Below are 6265 nucleotides of genomic sequence, written 5' to 3'. Positions count from 1 at the left end.
CACTGGATATGTGAAATTGCTACATGATGATGTGTTTTCCTCTTTATGCACTAAAAACCAAAGTTGGATCCAAAATGGCCGACTTCAAAATGGCCGCCATGGCCACCACCCATCTTGAAAAGTTTCCCAACTCCCATATACTAATGTGCCACAAACAGGAAGTTAATATCACCAACCATTACCATTTTATTAAAGTGTATCCATATAAATGACCCACCCTGTAGAGCTCATTTGAGTCACTCCAATCACAGCACTAGACCTGTGAAGGCACAAAGACCGTGCAAAAAATAAAATCAACACAGAAGAATAAGACCACTGAAAGAAAACAGCAAAAAATGAGAATGGAAAAGAAAGAAAACTGAGCAAAAATGATTAAAACTACAGTTTCTGCTCCTCGTGTCTCACTGCTGTTGGCTGTGGTCAGGGTGAACAGTGGCTCATTGTCATTTAAAGGAACAGATTCTGAAACAGGGCTGTCCGACTTGTGAAAAAGGGAATGGATATGTTCCCTTTATGAGTAACCCATACTGTGAGCATCAGGGTCATATACTCTACAGAAACCCACTCCTGCACTTTTATCAAATCATTACTACTTTTTTGTTTTTTCTTTTCTTGGTTGTTTTTAGAAGAAACAACTCTCAGCAGGGATGACAATGTTTGTACTTTCCCTTCAGTAATATCACATGATTTGTAGATTGCTATACATCTGTAAACACTATAAACACAGAAACAGATGGACTACAGTCTTTATAGAACTACAAAGTGCTCCTGAAGGTCAGCAGTATGAAGAGAATGGACAGTGAGTGTAGAAACAAGGAGGTGGCCATAATGTTATGGATAATGTTTATATATATAACTCCTGTAGATGTTCGTGTTCAATGTTGTGATTTATATCCAGCAGAGAGAGAGAGAGAGAGAAATCTAAATGCCATCTAGAACTTTTTTTCTCACTTTTTCACCCCTGTCACGATCTGTCATTGTTGGCCGAGGGGAGTAACCGCTGATATAAACATTGTCCAGTGTGGCTGAGGAGGGTAGAGAGGAGCTGGGGGTTGTGGGGGTATCATGTGCTTCTCATTAATCAGAGTAAAGGCTGAGATACATCCACACTGGGGCCTTAATTACTCTGAGAAGCACAGAGCAGCCGCGTTCCAGCCGACCACGTTAGCCTTAGGCCTTTGTTGAGTGCTCGAGTGGCCATCAAAAAAGCAGAGAACAGGGGGGTGGACGATAGCACGGTCAAGAGAATTAAGCTCTGATGACCCCCAAGCTGGACTGTTTTAAGCAAATGAGACTTGATCGACCTGCTGTTGATGAGACGATGAGAGGTGTAACTTCACAGAGACACCACAGAGAGAGAGAGTGAGAGATTTTTAAAAAGAAACAGAGAGGAGAGAGAAATGGAGAGACAGAAAATAAGAAAAAGAGACTATGGTTCCGCTCTCTCCTTTGTCATCATTGTGTCTCAGTGTGAAGAATATTAGTCTTTGAGTAGGTGTCATCTGTGGCATTGTCTGCTGATTGCGTAAGTCCTTTTGCTGTTAATAATAATGGCAGCACTCACTGAGTCAGTGTATAATATACAGTATTGTGCACATCCAGCTTGGGACACCAGTATCTGACCAAAAGACAAGCCTGGATAAATTGGCATGGATGCACTGAGGGTGTACAGGTGACCAGCAGGTAGAAAAAAGACTCCCAAAATCACTGGAACTCAGAAAGGTTCCTGTCAATAAAAGAGCAAACGTGCAAACTACAAGTGAATGCATTAAACCAACATACTGTATATATGTGATGGGCTCTGGAACACTTTGAAAAATGTATAAATGGGAAATAAATGTTGTTCATAGGGCGGCGCGGTGCCGCAGCAGGTAGTGTCACAGTCACTACCTGCGTGGGTTTCCTCCGGGTGACAGTCTGTGAGGAGTGTGGTGTGTTCTCCCTGTGTCTGCATGGGTTTCCTCCGGGTGACTGTCTGTGTGGAGTGTGGTGTGTTCTCCCTGTGTCTGCGTGGGTTTCCTCCGGGTGACCGTCTGTGAGGAGTGTGGTGTGTTCTCCCTGTGTCTGCGTGGGTTTCCTCCGGGTGACTGTCTGTGAGGAGTGTGGTGTGTTCTCCCTGTGTCCGCGTGGGTTTCCTCCGGGTGACTGTCTGTGAGGAGTTTGGTGTGTTCTCCCTGTGTCTGTGTGGGTTTCCTCCGGGTGACTGTCTGTGAGGAGTGTGGTGTGTTCTCCCTGTGTCCGAGTGGGTTTCCTCCGGGTGACTGACTGTGAGGAGTGTGGTGTGTTCTCCCTGTGTCTGCGTGGGTTTCCTCCGGGTGACTGTCTGTGAGGAGTGTGGTGTGTTCTCCCTGTGTCCGAGTGGGTTTCCTCCGGGTGACTGTGAGGAGTGTGGTGTGTTCTCCCTGTGTCTGCATGGGTTTCCTCCGGCTGACTGTCTGTGAGGAGTTTGGTGTGTTCTCCCTGTGTCTGTGTGGGTTTCCTCCGGGTGACTGTCTGTGAGGAGTGTGGTGTGTTCTCGCTGTGTCCGAGTGGGTTTCCTCCGGGTGACTGTCTGTGAGGAGTGTGGTGTGTTCTCCCTGTGTCCGAGTGGGTTTCCTCCGGGTGACTGTCTGTGAGGAGTCTGGTGTGTTCTCCCTGTGTCCGAGTGGGTTTCCTCCGGGTGACTGTCTGTCAGGAGTGTGGTGTGTTCTCCCTGTGTCCGAGTGGGTTTCCTCCGGGTGACTATCTGTGAGGAGTTTGGTGTGTTCTCCCTGTGTCTGCATGGGTTTCCTCCGGCTGACTGTCTGTGAGGAGTTTGGTGTGTTCTCCCTGTGTCTGTGTGGGTTTCCTCCGGGTGACTGTCTGTGAGGAGTGTGGTGTGTTCTCGCTGTGTCCGAGTGGGTTTCCTCCGGGTGACTGTCTGTGAGGAGTGTGGTGTGTTCTCCCTGTGTCCGAGTGGGTTTCCTCCGGGTGACTGTCTGTGAGGAGTCTGGTGTGTTCTCCCTGTGTCCGAGTGGGTTTCCTCCGGGTGACTGTCTGTCAGGAGTGTGGTGTGTTCTCCCTGTGTCCGAGTGGGTTTCCTCCGGGTGACTATCTGTGAGGAGTTTGGTGTGTTCTCCCTGTGTCCGCGTGGGTTTGCTCCGGGTGACACACCACACTCCTCACAGACAGTCACCCGTAGCGGGACTCGAACCCACAACCTCAAGGTCCCTTGAGCTGTGTGACTGCTACACCACTGTGCCGCCCCTAAATAATGTTTTTGAAAATTCAATTTAATACGAGTTAAACAACATCAGTAAACCAATGATTTTTTTCTGCTGACATTCACCAATCGCACCAACTTTTTAGGAGATGATATTCATTTACCAACAATTTTCTCCCAGCACCTTAAGTCCAAGCCAAGACCCATTTAGGAACTTTCACTTTTAAGAGTTTAGGGACATATCTGAGCCAGCGCTCTTGATCCTGGTGTTAAATAAACACTGGTTAGAGCAGCAGGAGAGCACTTTGTTCTCAGGACAATTCTTCTCACCACTTAAAGCTAGCTGGCAAAGATGCAATGAGACACAGAAGCATTTAAGCTTTAAAGCAAGAGAGAATTACAGGCGTTTCTTTTTGCAGGGGATTTATTTGATTTTTGTATCTGTTTGTAGAGTAAAAATATAACGCAATGAAACAAGGAAAACAAACCTGGAACAATGATGTGACAGGAATGCTTCCCCATGGCTATGCAAAGGCTGTGAAAGATGAAAAACAAAAAAGTTGAAGCTGTAACATGTGCCTGCTTTACGTAACAACAGTTGAGGCAAACTTTGCAGAAGAGGCATAGCTGCTGTTACATTTTCCCTGTCAGCTGGAATCAGCTTTATTTTGACGTGAAGGTTTTCCCCCATAAATGGTTCCCCTTAACAGCATTGAATAATTAATTCCTCTCTCTCTTTTCCAGCTTCACTTCTGATGCTTCAGAGAGGCAAATGGAAGCAGGCCGTCCAGCAGCTCTGCCTTGGAAGCTAATGTTATGGGCTTAAATGAGATGGTCCATACATATTGTATGCATTGAGAGCTGATCATGTAATCTCCATAACAAATGAACAATATCTACCGTATGTGGTAAGATGTATAAAATGAAAAAGCTTTTCCATGTCTCTCCTGAGCCTCTACCTCTGTCCACTGCTGTGCGATTGATGGCCTGGGGCAGCTGTCGTCCCAGCGGACTATTTTTCAGAAACACCGCGTGTTCGAGGCCAGGGGTCTGTAGCCGAGCCCATCGTGCGTCATCATGAGGTAATTAGGGGTCTCTGAAAAATCGACTTCAGCGCTGAAGCTCTGGCCCTGCCTCCACTGCTTTATTTGTACCGATGAGGCGCATGCTGATTTTTCTAATTGCACTCTATAACTACAAAGTCTGCGTTCTTTGGCATTAACCCTTAGATATTTTGCTAAGAATCCTCCCATCACCACCCACTGAGTTCCTTTTTTAAGTCATTAGTCTTAGTCAGAGCAGAGTGAGAAACACTACAATAACATTCTTCTTTTAAAAAGTCAATCTCAATTATTTTTTTATTAAAGTACGGAGTATATTTTAAATCATATTTAGAAATATTCAAAATAGGATGAAAATATGAATGCAGTTTGATGATGTACTGAGGTATCTCTGTTCATACGCTGACTCTGAATGTAACTGCAGAGAATAATTCAGTTACATTCAGATTTTCAAATGAATTCCTCAGACATTTCTCCACACGTTATCCTTCATTTATATCATTTTCAGTCAGGAATTTGTCAGTGTTGGGGAAAAAGCTGAAAACATAACACAAAATTATTCAGAAGCCTCAACGAATGAATATCATGTTTCTTGAACACTCCACATACTTTTAGACTCCTATCACTGAGCTGTTTTCTCACAGAAGAAGGAAAGAAGGATAGATGCAAACACCTGTAGAGTGACATCTGTTCAAAACAGGGCTGGCATGGTTATTATGAGTCCCATAATCTATATTCAATCTATAATCTATATATAATCTATAATCAATGTCTATATTCAGAAAAGAAATACAACTCATTTACTGGAATGTATTTAAATTAAGGGTGTGGTCACACACATTTCCACTGTACTATAGTTCTCAATGCTACATAAGTCACAAAAAAAGATCACTAAATACATAAGTCAATACAAAATAATCATAAACGGAATACTGAACCACAATAATTCCTGATGAAACACTATTCACTACATTTGGAAAATTCAGGATTCCTGGGAAAGAGAAACAAATGTAAATGTTAAATACTGCACAAAGAAAGTTCTTCTATCTTGTCTGTAGCCTGTAGAACCTCTACAAGTGATTTTGGACTGTGTCAGACATTGGAGTTTTGAACGGAATAATGAGATGACAGAAAAGATGACATTTTCACTTCATGCAGGGGCGAATATTTATTCCAATAAATTCTAAACGAGGCAATTATCGTTCCAGAAGTGACTATCCTTGGGATTAGGTTATGTAAACATCCTCAGACTGATAGACCACACGAACATCTACTCCAAGAAATTCTAATTCACCGAAATGTCAGTGCCACACATAGAAGCTCTGAGTTGTGTCATATTTTTTTAAAGTCACCCATTACAGCATAGATCCAGCTCAGATGCAGAGGACACAATGTCATAGTGTCATAACAGTGACAGTGAGAGTGGACATTTGGGCCAGTTGGTCATAAAATTAAAAGGCTGTTTGCTAAAGAACTCCATGGTGGTGTGCTCGAATACTACTCTTTAGACCTCTCCCAAAGTGTGCGCTGGTGCTCTGTAGTTCTCATTTCTCTCACCACTGTAGCTATAAGTAGTTTTAGAGGTATAGAAAGCTTTGTGATAGTCAGTTTTCACAATTATCAACATCAAATTTGATGACACTGAAAAGCCCAGTGGTACAATTTCTTTATTATTCCTTGTTGTGATTCAACAAGAAAGAGTTTGCAGATTGAAATGCTATGCTAGCTGGGCTACATTGTTGTAGCTAACTAGCAGATTGTAAACACCATGCTACAGTTACTAGGGTGACCAGACATCCTCTTTTACTCGGACATGTCCTCTTATTTAGACTTAAATAAATGTCCAGGCGGAATTTCACAAACGTCCGGGATTTTGTTTTTCTAGAGCTTACATAGTATATGCCCTCCGTTTGGTTCGCTTGAGTGAGAAGGGGGCGTGGTTAAGTAGCCTCAAGTCTTCGGATTGAACGGTCTGACGGTAGAGCTACGGTTATTGGTCGATAACCTTCTCTGTAAACATTTA

The sequence above is a fragment of the Hoplias malabaricus genome, chromosome Y (assembly GCF_029633855.1).
Source record: "Hoplias malabaricus isolate fHopMal1 chromosome Y, fHopMal1.hap1, whole genome shotgun sequence".
Classification (NCBI taxonomy): domain Eukaryota; kingdom Metazoa; phylum Chordata; class Actinopteri; order Characiformes; family Erythrinidae; genus Hoplias; species Hoplias malabaricus.
Note: the sequence above shows the minus strand (reverse complement) of the source record.